The sequence below is a fragment of the Homalodisca vitripennis genome, chromosome X (assembly GCF_021130785.1).
Source record: "Homalodisca vitripennis isolate AUS2020 chromosome X, UT_GWSS_2.1, whole genome shotgun sequence".
NCBI lineage: Eukaryota > Metazoa > Arthropoda > Insecta > Hemiptera > Cicadellidae > Homalodisca > Homalodisca vitripennis.
In genome coordinates this window covers 72,594,167-72,614,085 of record NC_060215.1, presented here as the reverse complement: position 1 = coordinate 72,614,085, position 19,919 = coordinate 72,594,167, and the positions used below count along the sequence as shown (strand labels likewise).

Below are 19,919 nucleotides of genomic sequence, written 5' to 3'. Positions count from 1 at the left end.
CCCACCAATACAGCCAAAAGAACTGTTGCCTTATTGAATGCAGATTATCATCCACCTGATAAGCTAGTATATTACAGAGTAAATGAATTTTTAAAATGTCAGCACCTTTTAACAACCTTGGAACAGTCTCTTTTAAACAGCGATCCCTAAAACCCAATTGTACTATATTAATCTTTTTAACACAATCCTATGGTCCAACTGCCCTTGTCTAAAAGTTTTTGAAGCCCAAATTATGTAGATTGTGCAGTGAGATACCGCCCAATAACCCTATTAAGTGTTTATTATATGACAGTTGTTTGAGAGACTCATTTACAACCATATTTAAACACGTTTAATGCTTATATCCCTCCCAAAAAATTTCAAGTAAGATTAGCAGATACTAGTTCCTATGACAAGGCATAATTATACACCTGATGAGACTATGAGAATATCTCTTCACCTAGATTACACTACATTTTGTAGTCTGTTGTCTCTGATCTCAAAATGATGTAAAGGTAGTTCATGTTGAGCTTCTTCATCATCAAATTTTTTTGGATCTCTAAAGACAAACATGACTCCAGAGTCAAGTCTGTGACAGCAACAGTTTGTTGTCTTACTTTAAAACTCCACTTTAATCATGATCAAACTGTACTTAAAGTTGGGATGTCATGTCAATGCATACACTGGGTGGAAAAATATATGTGACTGTGTCAGTGTTGGGTGGGGGGGGGGGGTAAGAGGAGTGATTAGATGTTTCAACCAACCTCTACTGGAAGATTGTATGATACTGAAAATATTTTGACAAATGAAGATGCTAAACAAATTGAGGGAAATTAAGTATGTAAAGAAATAAGTGTTTTTGTACCCGAACACTCAAATCCACAAGATGTTCTGAACTATATCTCCAGCAATTTGTCTGTGCCTTGAAGTTATTTCTAACTATAAGAATCTAGTTGACTTTACCAGTGTCTACATGTTGCTAGTGGTGAGTGCAGTTTCTCAAAACTGGAGTTATTGAAAACTAACACTCATTTGACCATGGCCCAAGAGAGACTTCCAGAACCATCCACCCCATCAACAGAATAAAACTTGGTCCAGACCATAAATTAAGAGAATTGTGACATCTTTCTCACAATAAAAACTGCAAAATTGAAACTGTGGCAGAGAGAAGAACATATGGGAAGACAACATTGTTTTCTATAAACCAATATACTAGTGTTTGAGGTCGAGATATACTCGTACATGTTTATGATATAAACAGGTCAACACCAAATAATAGTATATGATGCTTAAGATGAAAGAGCTCAGTCCCACATATTAAAAACTAGATTTAAATTGATTAGGTTCGATGCATTATATTATTAGATTTTTGCATTCAGCAGTTAATGATGTATGATACCCTGTTACTGGTGTTTATTTTTTTATGTAAATCCTCAAATCGTTGTATTTTTCATCTCAAAGAGTATGTTAATTTATGATTCTTTTATTTTTTCTGAGTCGACCGTAACATACAAATTACAAAGTTTTGACGATATCTAAAAATGTTCCCCACATAACTTCAAATATAAATCAACTAAACATAAAGAACAGAAGTCTCATCACAGGGAGTATGTTTTCTGTTGTTTTATTGTGCGAATTGTCATCTGACAACAACTTTTCCTCTTAAGTTTAATTAGTCTATAGTCTAAAGTTTTCTGTATAATGGACTTTCCCACAATGCACATTTGACCAACCTTAAAAAAAGTAGTGGGGGAGGGCTGCGTATACTCCAAATTTGGCCCTATCTACTGGATATAACACAAGACATGAACAGCTCTTTTTATAAGGAATGGATCTATGAAGTTGGGGGTTAAGATACAAATTCTCACATGAAGAAAGACTCTCATGCTCAGTTTACAACAAGCACTTAGTCACTTGCAAATGTTTTCCAAATGCTTGTTATGTCTTACGAGAGATAGTTATTTTTATAAATTAAAAATCTTATTTTAATGCATAACGTTAGCAATGTATGTAACATATGAATCCAAGATAGGAACTGTCCTATTAATCCTGATAAAATTCATTAAAACCCATCAGAATTAAAACCTATCTGCTCCAGACTAAACCCAGTTTTAACAATGAGACATTTCACGAGTAAAAGAAATCAAGTAATGCAAATTAAATATATGTGTGACTAAAATTTATCCTATTTACAATACTTTCATGAATTTATCCTGAAGAAGATTTAAAGATAATCGTACAAAGTAAATCCAGTGCTGATCAATAAATTTGCCTTAATGTTGGTCACCGTATTTTAATTATGTTTTTATTACTGAAACAGTTAACTCATGCCTACGCACAGGCTATGATGCCCATGTAGACATTCCTTCTAATATACGATTTGTCAATAATGTTAATTCTTATGTAGTATAAGTTCTCCTGTCTTATTTTAGATATCTGTTCTTTTTTTCATTATGATGTTATACTAAATGAAGGAATAAATTTGATTTGAGTACTTTTAAATTAGTTTTAACAAATCCGGCCATCTCTAGTCAAGGTCCAAATTTTAAGATATACATCTGGTTCGAATAATATAAAATCTGTAAGTGGTTTGTGATGAATTTTTATCAGTTAACGTCAACACACGTGAAAGGAATAGTAGTTTTAAATTTGTTAAGAAGTTTAAAATTACATATCATATGCTGTATGTCTTAAATCCAGGACTGAATTATAACAATGAGCACAGTGGTAAACACCACTTACATAAAAATAACTCTTTCTGTATTTAGATACTTTTTTTATTTTATTTTGCTCCAACAAATTGAAAACAAATAAGGAGAATTAATTAGTTCAGTTTAGTCCAGTGAGTCTTAAGGTTATATCAAGATTATAGCCAATATATCTGTTACAAGATGACTTTTCAAACTATCCTGGTTCAAATTTGAAAGAAATTTTCTTTTTAAGTGTGATTACTGCTGAATTTGAACTGGTTTTGTTCTCAGATTAACAATATTACACTGTGCATTCTGTTAGCGTAGGTGAGGATGACGGGCCAGACAAAATTGTTAAAAGGGTTATTGAAGGATTGAAATACATGTAAAATAGTAAATTTCGTAGTAAGCAGATATTAATAACTGCTGAAAATCTTTTATTTGCGGTTTACAAGCCTAGAGTATTGGACACAGCACATTATAACTTAGAATAAAATAGAAATATTGGTCCTTTGGTTTCACTTGCCCTACAAGGGTTGGACTACAAAGTCTACCCTTCAAAACTCATTTTATTTAAATAGAATAGATGCAGTGGCAATTCAGCCATCTGGCCTCCAATTCATCATTGATACATTCGAGGATTTTTTTGCAAGCACTGATGATAAATCAGTAACTGTAGGGGAAATTCTCAAGTAGAGATTCCTTGTAGAGTGAGTCTACATGATTGTCTTAGAACTGCACAATACAATTGTCATTCTGAAGACAGTTATTGAAGTGCTAATCTTCAAACAGGAATCTCCAAATCACCTTCAACTTACTGATGAGTCTCTCATTATAATAAAATAGTTTCTTATCAATGAGTATCTTATCAAATAAGTTTTTCAATACTCGTACAATATAGTCAACTAGGATGCCAAAAATGTTAGACAATTCTCGAAGGAGGCCCGGAATTTGCAGCACGAATACTGTGATCTCCTATGTGACAGAGAATGAGATGTAATCGAGTAATCTATGTGGACAATATTAAGCAAAAATGTTTGTTTCAATATATACAGACCCCTTCTTCAACATCAACTCCAGAAAACCAAGAGACAGGTTATTGCAAAGAGCAATTCAATGTAATAGAAAAAGTATGCGATCAATTGGTTGAGACTTTGGACTTCTATAACCACATTAACTATTTTGCTTGTATTTTTTTTATTTCTGAAAGTGAACAACAATCTCTACACTGTCTCATTGTTCAAATAGAATATGAATGTTCATTTGAATGTGTTTTTTTTATACAGGTGGTTGAAAATATTCCAGGTGGGATGATTACTCAAAGAATAATACTCTCAAAATGTACATCCACTGCTACCCTTCTTATGGTCTGTATGAGAATAATAAATCTGATGAAGTTTGTGTTAGTTTTTTTTACTTATTCTACTTGTGACTTGACAAGTAGAGTGCACTGTTTTTTAACATGGTATCCATTGTAGCTACAGTTTCCACTATTGCTGTTGGAGTAGTAGCACTCTGTACAGTTCATATTGTTGGCCAAATTCTAGACACAACACCAACTGCTGGAGCATCTACGTGCTTATGGATTATCCAGAAGTTCATACGTTCTGTACAATTTTGATTTATAAAAATGAAAGACACCTTCAAGTGTGTATTTCAGCGCATGAATTCTATTCTTCACTAATTCAGCAATAAACTGTAAAACTGGCAGCACTATTGTCAAAGTGCAACACTATGTCATTAACTGTGAAATATGTTTCAGCAGAGATAAAAAAAATTTGTTCAAGAAATAAAGCATTAAACTTCGTGGCCGTGATGAACTGTATGGAAATGCTAAAGTTGTGAAACATGTGAACCGTATTGAAAACTCTAAAGATCAGAATGAGATGATGGTAAACAAAATAATATGTTTCAACACACAAGGTTAGAACACACAGGAGGTTAGAAGTCGAGAAGAACCTTAAAATGCATCCCCTTAAACTGCTGGATATCACTGCTGAATCATGACAAGCTATAATTATGGTCCTTTGGTTTATTCTTATTATAGTGATGACTTGGTAAAAAAAACTTTTTGTGGAATACTAATCATAGCTTTAAAATAACACACATTATATAACTAAACATGAGGTTGTAGACGTGTTTGACGTTTAACATTAGTTTTATAAGGCCATTACAGCTGGCTCTTAAGAAGCATGGTGGCTCCTTGACAAACAATCTGATCTAAAAACTTACTTCATTGGTGTCATCTCTTTATAGAAAGTTAGATACGATCAGACTCACTCACTGACACAAAGAACAGTACTTACAGGTTTGCTACAGACTTTAAATTTGGTGGTGCAGTTAACAGGATGCACATACTGCTTCAGACTTTTGCTATTGTTGTATGTTGACAAAAACTGAAAAACTACGTTTTCGTACTGATGATATCTGTCCTCTTTTTCATGTGTTAACAAAACCTAAGAAAAACGATTGGGCTTACACGTACATGAACACATAAACTAAAACTCATTTGTCTTAAGTGGCTCTTTATTATATTGCAACCAGTCATTTCAAAAAAAATAAAGATTTCTGATTTCTGAAAAACATGGCAATAAACATACCATAGTCATGTTTTGATATTGGAAGATTATTTTACTTTTATCCAAGCAAACACCTTTACTTTTAAACACTTTTTTCATTGTAGCTAGGAATAGGCCAAATCTTGGTAAATCTACTTGCTGTATTCTGAACCTGTCACTGTATCCTAATGTAATGTTTATGCTCTGACTTATGAGTCTCCCCAAAATGAGGAAAATTAACTTTTAACAGAAACAATAAAGAAGTACCTGAATACAGAATAAACATAACTGAAGGTCTAACTTAAAAATAATTACTGAGATTGTGAAGAAAGAGTACTAAGAAATCTCATAGGAAAACAGGGGTAGGCCTATGAAATGAATTTACGAATCATGTCATGTAATTTATGGATGGCCATTGCATAGAATGGAGATGTTTAAAGAAGGCTATCATCTTGAATAAAATAATCCATCTGTGAATTCAGCTATAACAAAATACATGTACTTCAATCTGAAAAAGTCCAGAGGCAAATCAGCGATTTCTAGGATTTTTATATGTGAGAATGTGACTCACCCTTGCAATCACAAAAAACATTTATTAATTGCTAATTACTATTTTGATCTGTTCAACATATTGAAAAATTATCAAGGTAAATTAATATTAGTATATTTATTATTAATGTATTTAAGACTTTATTTTGGCTGCCTGTATTTACAAGCTATTAGAATTTGGAAAAATGACTCCTCATGAACAAATAACATTTCCCATGTTCAAAAGAAAGCAATAGGACTTAATTTTACTATGAAAGAGAGAACATTGGAATGCAATAATTTCTTTATTAGGCTGTTACAATTTATGTCTGTTGCAACATGTTTTTGGATGATTTAGTTGAAATCAATCTTGTGTAATTAAATTAAATGTTATTAAATTTCAGTATTCAAGAATATGTGATACACAAAAATACTATTGAATTATGGGTATATTTTTATTTATTTTCAGTTTATGCTACTAGAAAGTAAAGATTGAATAATTTAACATACATACAATTTCAAATCAATGTGATTTTAATAAGTATGATGGTTGTCAATGCTACATAAATTGCTATTTACATCAATAAAACATTCTTGATTTTCTTATTCTACCTAATAGGTTTAAATCTATTTTTAAAGTTATAAATTACTACATAACCTGTAACAGTGAACAGAACCACAAAAAGGTATTACAGATTTTGTGCGTTTATCACATAACAATGGAAAATCTGTTATGAATTCAAATCATCCAGTGTAAGCAGCAAGCGTTTTAAAAAATCAGTACAGTTTTTCACATCTATTGGTAATAGAGTTTAGCTTAACACTTTTGAGAGTGAGTGGTAGGAGAAACCTGCCCAAGTACTCTCTTAACGAGACCTACACCTGCCTGTGATTGGTTCATTAAGAGCTTTCAAGTATTCTCAGAGGCAAGGTACATACAATTCGCAGTTACTGATATTAGTGACGGCCTGTCAGTGACCTGTCTCTGAATTCATTAAATCAATGTTGCCAAGGATTACTAGGTTTTTATAAGAAATGAAACAAATTAGTTAAATTGTTTCTTTTAAATTTAGTTACACATTTAGTGGAATGCACACTTAGCACCCATTGAACAAAACTCCTTTCCTAGTATAGCATACAAGATATCTCAATTAATTGACAAGTTACCTGAAAAACCCTTACTTCCTGTTCAACTAATTTACCAATTACGACAGGGAATTTTAATATTTTTTGAGATAAGGTCACTAATGTGCTGACTATTTGGAGCCCTACATTTCTTATTCTTGTACAAATAATAACACAATTTATAGTTCTCTTGTAAACGAGTGAAATTTTTAAAAAATACTCGTAATTAATTTTTACCAGTACCGTTTTTATGCTATCCTGAAAACAGCAAAGATAGCTCTTACAACAATCAATTAGAAGAATGAGCCCAGGTTTTTATTTATTTCAAATATAAAAATTATGCCTTTATAAAATGGTTTTAATACAATAGTTTACAACGCATTTAGTTGATGTTAAAATTGTCAGCTTTTGTATAAGAGTAACTCAAACAGTGACAGTAGGGCCTACATATTGGTGAAGTGCACACAGTCAATTTAATTTTATATTAAATAATTATAGATGAAAATTTAATAAAAAAAATCCTAGTTCTAAATTTTAGGTATTTTTTGCAGGAACTCTTTGACATGTAAGTATTTTTGAGATAAAATATTGCTAATCCTTTGTGTACAGGACGACAGCACTTGCCGCTGTGAACGCGGCAACTCAAGTAGTAATAAAATTCATCATGATTAAACAAGGTGTCACAAATGACCAGTTAGATCACTGGATAGATTTTCATTAGCCCTAGCCTTAATGGAAGTCTATGTTCTGAGGGAAACAATCATATTTGATTTTCTTCCTAGTGGCAGAAACAAATACGTATGGTCTCTGCCAGCAGTGAGGGTCATGAGATCGTAATAGGCAAGCCTATGGTAACTTTGTTTGATGTTTGATGATAATCAGATAGGAAACACAATCAATAAAGCAATTTCTAACATTAAGACATTGTTACATTTACTCCTCCAGCAAACACAACCTACTGATGTATACTGTGTTGGTGATAAGATACTCTTCCAAATTAGCAGTGCTTGTGATCACTGAAGTCATCTCTAAGGACTTTGTAAAAAACAGATGCACACTACACTAGGCCTTACAGACAATGGCAGAGTGTCTGAGCAAAGGATCCTTACTTCTATTTTTTATGAATTTCTACATCAATTTCAGTAAAATCGTCTAGATTAGTTATAGTTACGTTATGTGGAGGCCTCTACAACCAATATTGTACAGGTCCCTATATTGTTCTGTTCCACTGACAATGAACACATGCCTTTGTGACAGATAACAGGATTAGCAACACAGTTTTTGATGGCTGGCTACCTCAGTATATGAAACAATATCAGAATATTACAAGAATGTAAGTGACATGATATAATCAAGCAATTTTTGTTTAATATATTGACCTTCTAATATATGTTTGTGTGTGTTATGTGTGTTTTGTAAGTACTAATTAATATTAAAAACCATTTACATCAATAGAACTTGTAACTGATGTTCACAATAATTTTGTTAGGAACAGAAATGACCTGGTAAGTACAGACCGTACACAACTATCATGATATAATTTTGGCCTCAGTAGGGACTGCTACCTGTGATGTCACTATTCTAAGAAATGCAACTAGCACCTTCTTTTAGATTTGTATTCCTCTTTTTCAACCACACAAGAAACCAGAAGCACTGTGCTCATCATAGAAAATTCTGACGGTATATGACTAGAATTAATAGCAGCCAGACTCAATAAGAGCCACCACTTGTGACTTCACCATTTCAAGAAATACAAATAGAAGCATCTATTAGACCTTTATTCCCGTCTTTCAACTTTATAAGTGTTTTCTATATATAATATTTTCCAATTTTTAAAATCTTATTATTATTTTCTTTCTTTTTCTCACACAATGTTGTTAAAAACAGAGAATTTCATTCATCTCACAGTATTTGGCAATATAAACACTTCTGTTTACTTAAAGTAAACAATTTTATCTGAATTTTTATCATATTCAAACTCAAAGGTACTTATTAAAACCATGATTGAGATACATATTGCAGAAGTATATAGCTCCTCAAAATTATTAAGTCATACCATGATTGACTTGCAGATTGCAGAAGTATGTTAGTGATTCATTCATGAAACTATTGTCTGTCCCTTGAGATGTAGAAGTCTGTAATATTATTTCAAAATAACCTACACCTTCTCATTATAACTCCATAAAAAGAAAGAAGAAAACAGGATATAAGTTGAATTGATACATTTGCATTGATTTTAAACTGATTTAGACTATTCAGACTAAGCATTCTTCTGTTTTTTTTATCTTTATGTAAATTACAACTGGAAATTACAAAATCATAATGTTCTGACAAGGGTGAATGTATAAATATCATAACCAAGTATAGTTGGAGTGTTATTTCTACAAATAGCCTTGCAATATTGTTCAATACAATGATTATGTTTTGATTTTAAAAATGTACTTTGCCTATAATATAGTTTTGAGTGATGATTGTTCTCAGTTTTGACAGTTTTTTGTCACTAGACCATGTCCATTTCTGTTTTTAAGGTAAAGTGGACCACCAGCTTGAGGATAACTTCCAAATCAATGATCAGGTAGCGTGCTGCTCGCATGAACATGATTTCTCAACAGTTATTCATTCAAAGAGCAGCCGACTCATTCTTGCTTGTCTTCATTATCTTTTGCTAACTGCCCTATTGCTCTAGGTCATGATCGTAAACCTCAATAAATTAATACTCAACAGATATTAAATTAAGAAAATTAGACACAATTTATTGTCAGGATAAATTCTTCATCACTATGTATGGTAATGAGTTACTTTCCATTACAGCTGAGATCTGCTAGTCTTTCTTTCCCTCGTAGCTCACTCACGTGATTTTCCCTTTCCCAAACATTACTTTCCCTATTTAAACAATTCTTTCCCTATGTAAACATCTCTTTACCAGAATAAAAAATTGAAATAAACAATAGTGATTCTCCTATTTGTTTTGATAAAACTGTGTTCTAACAGCTGATTAATAACAAAATGAATTATTAAATAGTTTTACGTTACCTTATGGAAGAATAATTATTACGCTATGAAATGTCAGATAATCTTTTAAAAGATTTTGTGTGCTCTTTTGCATCATGATGAAAAGTATCTTTCAATATTTGTCTCAAAAGCTCTATCGCGGGGCTTGATAGTATTTACTATGCTCTGCTTCGCCTCGCACGTAAATGTAATCTTGTCTCGCAATAGGTAATTTTCAGGATTAGTAATGAAATGCACTATTTAGTCAACCAAATGCTGAAAACTCCTAAAACCTTTAGTTTCTTTATTATAATTCTAACCAGTTGAATTCAAAAATTAACTCAAGGGCAATTTAATTAATTGAGGAAGAGAGCCCCCTTAATTTAAATTGCCGGTCATAAACTTATTTTGTAAAATGTAAGCTATGTTTATTATGCCATTAACAATAATCATCTACCATAGGTGGGCTAAAATTACAAAATCCCTTTAATTTGGTGCCTCATTTGAGAATTTTACATAAAAATTTCAGTGTCCTATATTATGGGATATTTCAACTGTATTTATAAGTGGGGGCTGTATCATTTGAGCTTTTGCTACATTAATTTTATGTTAGAAATAATTTTACAACACCACATAAACATAAAAATGATTTTCTCATGTTTAATACTGTTAAGCTTTTATAAAAACTTTTGCATGAACATCTTAATCATTGTGCAGGTTGTGGAGGGGAGGGCTAGTGTCACACATTGGCCCCAGTGGCCAAGAGCTGAGCTGCTGATTTTTGTTCTGCCTGAGATTTACCAATGAGCTAACATACTTTTATACAAAGACACATTTGGAATAAATAGAAGTATTTGAGCTATTTGTTTCATTTCCTAAACACATAGTTAATACCCTTATTACATCTTTTCGATTACAATTCAATCTTTTCTCATATTGTATAAATTGACAAGCAACTTAATTTAGACCATCGTTCATCAATTGAAAGACCATTGTCAAAGTTATTTCCTCAGAATCTCAAAAGAAAAATCTCAGAGAATGCTTTGTGTTTCTCTTAGTATATACCTTTGCATAAGTTATGACACTGATTGTTGTAATTTCGTTATCAAGACTATGTTATTTTTATTAAAGTTTAAATATTTAGACATTTTCATGTCAGTTATGTATTAATTTTAAAACTAATTTAGAAATTAGTAGTCAAATTTTATTTTTATTCATTATTCACCTAGGTGAATAATACAGTTTAATTGGAAGGATGGGAAATACTGCATCCAGATTATTATAAGGTGTGTCCGTAAAGTAAGTACCATTTTACTGCAATACCGCTGCAGTGCTACTGTTGACACTGCAAACTTGTTTCTTTAGCTCATAACCTATGCGCTGACGCTATTGTGATTGTGATTGTGACAAGGGCTGTCTAGAAAGTATCCAATACTTTTTGAATATTGCTGAAAAACTAGCTTAAGAGCAACTAGCATAACCAAACTTTAGTATACTTCAAAGTACTTTCCATTTAAGACAATGCACGTTCAAATGGCCTTCCCACTGACAAAACAAACTACAAAATCCACCTTCACGATCACTATTAGCCCCACTATCACGGCAGTTTGACCTTTTCAACTGTTTGAAATCTGGTTCTTTGAGCAGGAATTACAATTTCAGGAACAGCTAGAAGTTACATGGTGTCATATCAGCACTTTACAGAATATGTGGCACTTGACTGGTGTGGTGCTTGGCAAAAAATCTTGAATCATCTGAAAGGAATGAGCCACTGTATTATTGTGTTGAAACATCCAGTCTCCACTAGCCCACAATTTGACAATTTTTTTTGTCGTTCCATATTCCTGAGAGGTTTCAAAACTTCAAGGTAGTACTTCTTGCAGCCCTTGTGATGCACTACACCCTTGCAGTCAAAAACACCATCATCATGTTATTTGCGCCGGACTTGCAGAGTATTTCTTCAACTGCTGGGTTCTTGGTTTGATCCATGCTGATGATTGAACTTTTGTTTATGGATTTGCCATAGACCCATATCTTACCATAAGTGATCACTTTTTTTTAAATTTGGGATCCTTGGAATTTCTGTAAGAGTGGTTTCTAGTATGTTCTTATATCTTAATTCATAAGCGCACTGTTAAGCGATTACCCACTTTGATCATTAATTGCACATGTTTTCACAATGTTTTCAGTGGTTCATATGGATGAAAGCCGATCAGAATGTGGATCACTTTAAACCAGAATTGTGGTCATTTTTAATACGGTTGAACCACAAATTCAGAAAAGTCGGAGACATGGCTTCCTCTTGAAAGGCTTGCTGGATTTTTTGAGTCATCTCCAGACATGTTTTCCCAAATTAGAAACAAAACTTGATACAAATTTTCTAATCTTAACGTTCTGTCATATTTTATGGAAAAAAATCAGACAAAAGCTTGAACACTAACTGACAGCTGATTTATTAAAAGTATGATTGAGAGCTACTCATACTGTAAGCAGGAGGGTACAGAAATAGTGCATGCTGAATCTGATAACAGTAGTTGCCATAGATAAGAAGTATTGTAGAATGCTAGATACTTTCCGGAAAGCCCTTGTATTTACTTTGTCCGATTCAAATAATTTATTGTGACACATGGTCTGTTATTAAAATTTCAATGCAAGGAGTGTCAAAGCACCCAAAATTCATAGTCAGATTATGAAGTTTTACGTTCAAATAGCAATGAGTAATACAGTGGTGCAAAAGTGAGATAGGTAGTTTAATGAAGAATGGTAAAAATCTTTAAGACAAAACACAAAGTGGGAGGCTCTCTATTGTGAATGATGACTTGGTTAGAAGAGAGGATGAGGCCTCCAGAAAATTGTTTTGCATTTAAGATTAATTCAAAAGCTACACAAATATTCATGCTAGTAGTTTTCACTGGTGGAATGTGTATTTTACGGAAGGTTCAGATAAGCTCCACAACAAGTACCTGGACAACGGTTGAAACTATGTTTAAAAATAGTTTAAGGTTCAATCTTTCATGTAAAAATAAAGTGAACTCTAACAAGTTTTTTGTGTTTATATTTCAAAATGGTACTTACTACGGACTTGCCTCATATATTTTTACTCACTCACCTATCGTTTCATCTGTTGTTACGTTTTGTGAAAGGCGCTCATTGGCTGTAACACTGAAACAAACAAGAAATCTATCAATTAATTAAAAAAACTATTACATATCTAATAAGTAAGAATAAAACACAAAGTTCATGATTTATGAGTGCTGGTAGTTCTCAGATAAGGTATACCTGTATTTTATGATTGAAATAATACTAAAATATCAGCTCAATATAAGACTTTAGATTTTAAGTATTAATTTTATTGAGTTAAGACACAAAATAATTTGATTATCCTATCAATGTCTGCAATATTAATTCTATGTATGTTGAAATTTAAAGAGAAAGTAGCTATTTTAGAGTAAAACTCTATTCCTGTCTTTAAAATCTTTTATGTCTATGAGCCCTGTTTCATGTTCAGAGCATTATCAATCATCAAATATCTTGCCTAGAGCAGCTGTTTGATAATAGATTATTTTCTAAACCATTCTATCCAATCCCAGCTAGTCATTGCTTATTAAAATGCAATTTACTCCTCTCTAGGAACATGTGGATACAAGTTGCAATACTCAATCAATGGAGCTGATGAATATGTCAGCCTTGCTATCATATGTTTGTGAATGTGTCATCTTCATTAACAAAAATGATCCTATAATTATTGAAAATATTAGTCAGAATTAAATATTACAACATTGTAAAACTAGTTTCCAATGATGTTTTTAGGAAGTTAAAACTTTGTGAGCGTTATTCTCTGTTTTCAAAATTTGTGCAACATGACATTGTTTTGTACTTTGTTTACGAAAACTGTACGGGAATATCAGTGTTGGCCAAAGTGATAAACTGCCAACTACAGTATATTTTATTTGATTAACAATATTTCATATATCGATATTGCAATGAATATCATAATACTTAGAAAGTATTGGCCGTAAATTAAAAAATTATCATGGTGTACAGTATTTTATACTTACACAATCATATCTGTTATATATAGTAAAGATTACCTGTGTGTTATTTCTGGTTCTTAAATTTGTTACCTTAACCCCGTAACAGTTTTGTTTTTGTATGTAAAATTGTGCTGTCAATGTAGAAAAAGTTATTTTTAATTTCATATTTTTGTTATTTTTTATATATTGTCCACTAAGTCATTTTAATTGTCCATGTCCTTGCCATCATCACGCAAATGAAGGCAACCGTTTATTTATGCATCGGACATTTCCACGGTACAATAAACACTTGGAATAAACCCATAAAATACTTCATGACAGGATTACATGCAACAACAACATGCTGTGGCTGCCTGCGCTGTGTGACTATAGTGAACTCACCAAGGTGAAAACACTCATGACAGAGCACCAAGGAACTGCTGACATCTCAAAGAAATGACAGATCTACTTGCACGGCACGTGGTTGTCATAGAAATACTTCTTGCACAATATTACGGCAGACAAAAGAATGAAACAGGACTGAACATTTTTACGCAATCACTAATAACATAATACTATGTCAAAAATCTTGCTTAAGAATTAGAAACAGTATGTATTCTTGTATAGGTCGAAGGAAGGTTCTCTATATTTTCAGTTAAACAGCTGTTCTTCTTTCGATAATATTTTAGCAATATAAACATTTTTTCTGTTGAATGTTGCTTTTCTATTCTTCGCATGTTGAAATACTTGTTGTTGTGAACAGTAAAAAAAAAAACACAAAAAAGATCGGTTTATAAATATCATAGGTAGGCTATAACTTTTTTCTAAACTGCTTTGTACTGCCTATAACTAGAATTCCATGCATGAGCGACGGTAAAAGGTCTGGATCCCACTTCATGGATGCTGAGCCAATGTTATGCATAGTACTCAACAATTAGTACATGTTATTAGTTACAAAACTCAAACACATTTTATTACTTTTGTCTGAATCACACAACCTTTCTTCCACTGTCACCTCAATTTTCTTTCACCTTAAAATTGGCATCTGACAGAATCTGTGCTTTGATTTGAGTGAAATTCTAAACTACTGCTGAATCAACTGCAATTCAGTTTGTACTCTTATAACAGTTTTCTTGTAAACCGTGGTAAGGAATTAAAAATAAAACTAAATGTCACAAATATGAATTGGTGCTGCTGCAAGCAATATGAAATCCAACATTCACTCCACTACTTATCGCTGCAGCCAACTTGTCATGTTCACCAGTAACTATCCATTAGTCCGAGCACAGAGGATTAGATGGTGAAAGCTGGAATTATATTTCTATCTCCAAGTGTATCAAGTGATCCACTCTGTATAATTAATTTTACAAATTTTTTCAGTCATCTCGATTCCTAGATTGCTCTACATGCTTGGAAATAAAGAAATTAACTCCAGCTCACACTGCCAAGTCCTCTGATCACTCGGACGCCATAAACAATTGGTTGACAAAACACTAAACTAGAGGCAGTTTGCAAATAAGATAACATCTTGCTATATACAGATAATACTGTGCTGTGTGGACTTAGAACCTGTTATCACTTGCTATGGAATCAATTCATGATTGTGGAATCTAGTATTGTTTTATTTCTTTACCTCATGGAATTAGACAGCTTAAAATTTATAAACCAAGTTTATCCAGTAATAGCTTAGAAGCAATCATTTAAAACATTTTGTATCTTTTTGTGAACAAGTATGTTTATCATCAATCTGTTGAAACTTAAGCCACTGTAGGCTGCCACAAAGTAGATTTCTTACTTCATTGTGATGTTTTTAACTGCACCAACAAACAGTTTTCTGTATTATTTATATTTTTTTGCTGTTTATTATCATTGCAGAAATTTATTTCATCTTATACACCATTGTAAATATTGAACTTAAATTCTTTGATTTTTCATGTCAGTTCTATTCTTAATCTAAACTCTACGTTCTTTATTGTAGTTCTAGAAATTCAAGTTTTTTGGTAAGAGAAATTGGTTTTTGCATAATATTTGTATTATGAGTTTTAAATTCTGCTTTATTAATGTAATATTACAATAAATTATAGTTTGCACTGATTTTACTGGAAAATTTTCAATGTTGACTTTTTTGTAGGATGTTATCATGATGCTGTTTGATAGCCTACATAATGTATATCTTGAGAGTTGTATTCGATAGTTGTAGAGATTTTAATTAGCTATTAATTTAGAGTTTATTACAATAAAATACATTTTTATTTTTCAACCTAATTTATTATACGTTTCTAAGTAACTAAAATTATGACAATTACACTATTTCATCTTTATTTAAATATTCCATACAGCACTAACTTATTTATGGTTATATTACATATTTTGGTTTTTTTTCTTCTTAGGCCTAAGCTATACAATGCAAGTGTCATTTGAAGAAAAGTGACAAGTGTCTTTTCAAATCCCCAAAGAGTAACAAACCTAAGTCTGATTTCTAATAGATGTGTAAAACAGATTAATAATAGGCTATGTAAAACATATTTTATATCTTTTTTTATTAAATTATTATTTTTAAAAACATCTGGTTTACAAAACTATAAAGCAAAGAAAAAGATGTAAAGTAGAAAAAAATTACATTTTTAAGAATGCAAAATGTTTATTTAATTTGTTATACATATGTCTTTATCCTACAAAAACATACAACATACAGGGTTCGGTCCAATAATGTTTATTTCGTAAAGGATGTAGTAAACCTCAGCCTTAAGAAAGAAAGTGACCTGCAACATAGGAACTGCTACTTTTAGGGTTAATTACTTATTTACAAATTATCCAACTGTTATGTTCACAGTTTACACAAGGTTTTAATTTCAAAAATTTAGCGTAGACTCTGGGTGTTGTGTATTTTTCATGATGATTTTTTTTGTTTTTTTTTCAAGTATTTTCCTATGCCCAATGGTAAATATACGATGAACATTTATCCCCCATTTGGAGGGGTACAATGATACCCCATTTTTAATTTAACTGTATATGACCAAAATATGTTGTAATGTCTATTTTATAGAAAGTTATCAAACATTTTTCAATCCCAACATCCTTTGTGGGTGGGGGGGGGGGGGGGGGGGTAGCATCTGCTAAACAACATGACCAGAGGTGTGTGAATACAAGTAAGTACTTAGTCCATTAAAATGAAAATGTACAAATATACAAGGATGGAAGAAATCATTAAAAGTCTATGTTGACTACACCCAAAAGACCTCCCTTTGGAGGCGTATCATAACTCCCCATTTTGAAAAGTTGTCAGTTCATGATTAATTCTGTCTAAAATTTGTATTTCTCTTTCTATTTTCTGGAAAACCTGCCAAAAATTGTTCATCCTACAGGGAAGGGGGGTCGAAAGTACGTTGTATATTTACTATTGCGCGTAAGAGTACACTTTCAACATGTCAACAAAATTTGTACCTATTGGGAATAGGCTAACGCTCATAACATAGGGGTCAAAAATTTAGAATTGGTACTGAATGAAATAATAATTTATAGTGTTGATTAAACCGCGATACCTGCATAAAATTGTACCTGAATTGCAATGAAGAATGGTGCACTAAAATCTACCGCACTAAATTGTCATTATAACAAATAACTAAGAAACATAACACTTAATTTCTTCAGTCCATTTCAACGTTGACAATCATCAGCAGTGATAACAATACAATGTACAACAGGTTAGCATCAACAAATGTAGTGTTATCAAACACAGCAGACGACAAGACACTGGACAGCAGACTTAACCGGCATAATCCACTATGCTAAAAAAAAATGCTTGCGGTTACTAACTAGCGGCCAATATATTTTTTATTCAACGTTACATATAGGCACAGGAAACATTTTAAAAGAGGAATAACCAATCTGACGTAGGAAAATGTTTTTACCGATTTTATTTTTTTACAAATCAATGCATATAGAGGTAATGATATTGAGTTTAGTGAGATTACATTTTTGACGAAGCTATGGACGAGGCAAATTGTTATGACGACGAAACAGAGTATGTGTGAAAGACTGAACTTACAAGAGAGATAGGTTAGGAACATTAATAATTATATTTAGTGAACTAATACGTGATATATATACCTCATATATATGGTAGGTTGTATATATATATATGATTTACATTAGTGATATTTAGAATTATTAAGATAAAGGAGATCCTTATGTAACAATGATATCTTCTTGAATAAAACTTTAAATTACCTTGATGTTTCTGGAAAACAATACAGCTACTATGCTCATTTTCTTGCATTATTATTCAGGATTCCACCATTTAAAATATTTATTTTGTTCATGAAGTTTTTCAAACTACTATCACAATGTTTCAAAGTCTTGAAATGCAACTAATAAGATGATAAAGATGTTATAATGTTGCAAGAATATGAGCAATTAAGTCTCCTTAGCCGATGCAATAAAAACATTGCAGTACCCTCTGTACAAGCCTATTATTTTTAAATATTTAGATTTTTTATAAATATTATGTATTGTTTATGTTAATGTCATTAATATATAGGACTAAAGAATACCCAAGAGAAGGAGTAGTCCCTCACATGTTATTAATACTTATAATAATACATTATTTGATATATTCTACCCGTGATGAAAATTTGAAGATCTTTTAAACTTAGATACTTACAAAAAATAAGCTTGAAACGATATAAAACTTGCCTTACCTATTTGAAAATGTTTATAAACATAACAAAATTTACACATTTTCAAACAAATCTCTACAATAATATCACTAAATATAAAACTTGAATATGAGTTTACTTTTTTAAACCATAGACATATTTGTATTTATTTTACTAGAAATTAATATATTTCCCTTTCGCTTTCGTTTCAGAATATATATATATATATATATATATATATATATATATATATATATATATATACAGGGTGTAACTGAAATACACCCGACAAACTTCAGGAGGTTGTTCCTGAGGTCAAAACGAACCAAAAAGTTCCTATAAATGTATGTCCTAAAATGCATCGTTTTTCCGTCTGTCCGTCTGTTTGTGTTTATTACATTAAATTTTTTTTCTAAACAACCATTAAAGGTACAAAGTTAAACTTTTCAACATATGCTAATCTAGTAAAGATTGTCATTTAAAAAAAAATTGAAAATTTTTACTCAACAAAATTCAAAATGGCGGCTAGTTAAAATCTTTGATGGTGAATTTCTCAAAAACTACTTCCTGTATAAAAAATTTACTAGAATATAAAAAAAATATAAATTTATTTATAAAACGAACGGTAACCAACTCATTTTTTGAAATCGCTCAAGAAATAAAAAAGTTATGGCATTTTTCTTAACCTAGTAACATATCACATTTACAAGTTTTTTTCTTGTTTCAAAAAAACTACAGTAGCCTACAATTGTTTAGAACATTCAACAAAAAATATCTCACATTAAACAAAAGATTTTTAAGCTGTCATTATTAAGAAATACGGAATAACTTAACAGAGCAACATTTATTTCAAAATATTAGGGATCACTTTACAACAAATGTTCAATATGCCTTCCATTTGATGCGATGCATGCATTAACACGTCTGGTCATTGATTGCCGAGTTCTTTCAAGTATTCCTGGTGTATTCCTTACAGTGTTACAGGCTGCAGTGATACGCTGTAAAAGGTCATCCCTGGTATTAACTGGTCTTTTCATAAACTAGAGTTTTCAAATGGCCCCAAAGGAAGAAATCGATTGGATTTAGATCTGGCGACCGAGGGCGGCCATGATACAGGTCCCCCCTCTGCCTATCCATTCTTTCCCCATAAGTTTGGTCCAGAAAATTGCCTGACATCTAGTCTGAAATGCGCGGGAGCTCCATCATCCATGAACCAACAGTGCTCTCTCACACCCAAGGGAACATCATCTAAAATTTCAGCAATTCGTGGACCAAACTTCTGTAGTTTTCACCATTTAATATGTCAGGTAATACAAAAGGACCTAATAAACAGTCTCCAAAGATGCCTGCCCAAACATTTATTTTTAAACTGCTGTT

The 19,919-nt window shown here is 31.8% G+C and overlaps 1 protein-coding gene across 14 annotated transcripts in view; it reads right to left on the bottom strand.

Moving 5' to 3' along the window:
• Positions 1-19,919, bottom strand: part of LOC124369196 (calcium-dependent secretion activator) — a 368,545-nt gene that overhangs the window by 285,648 nt on the left and 62,978 nt on the right. For 9 of the 14 annotated variants that reach the window (XM_046827015.1, XM_046827022.1, XM_046827017.1 and 6 more), the window contains exons 1-2: positions 17,443-17,640; positions 12,981-13,033 (exon numbers count right to left, since the gene is read on the bottom strand). The gene's annotated coding sequence lies outside the window, so the exon portion shown is untranslated. Of the gene's footprint in view, positions 1-12,980; positions 13,034-17,442; positions 17,641-19,919 lie in introns of those variants that run through there. The other 5 variants (XM_046827021.1, XM_046827024.1, XM_046827027.1 and 2 more) reach the window with 2 other exon arrangements.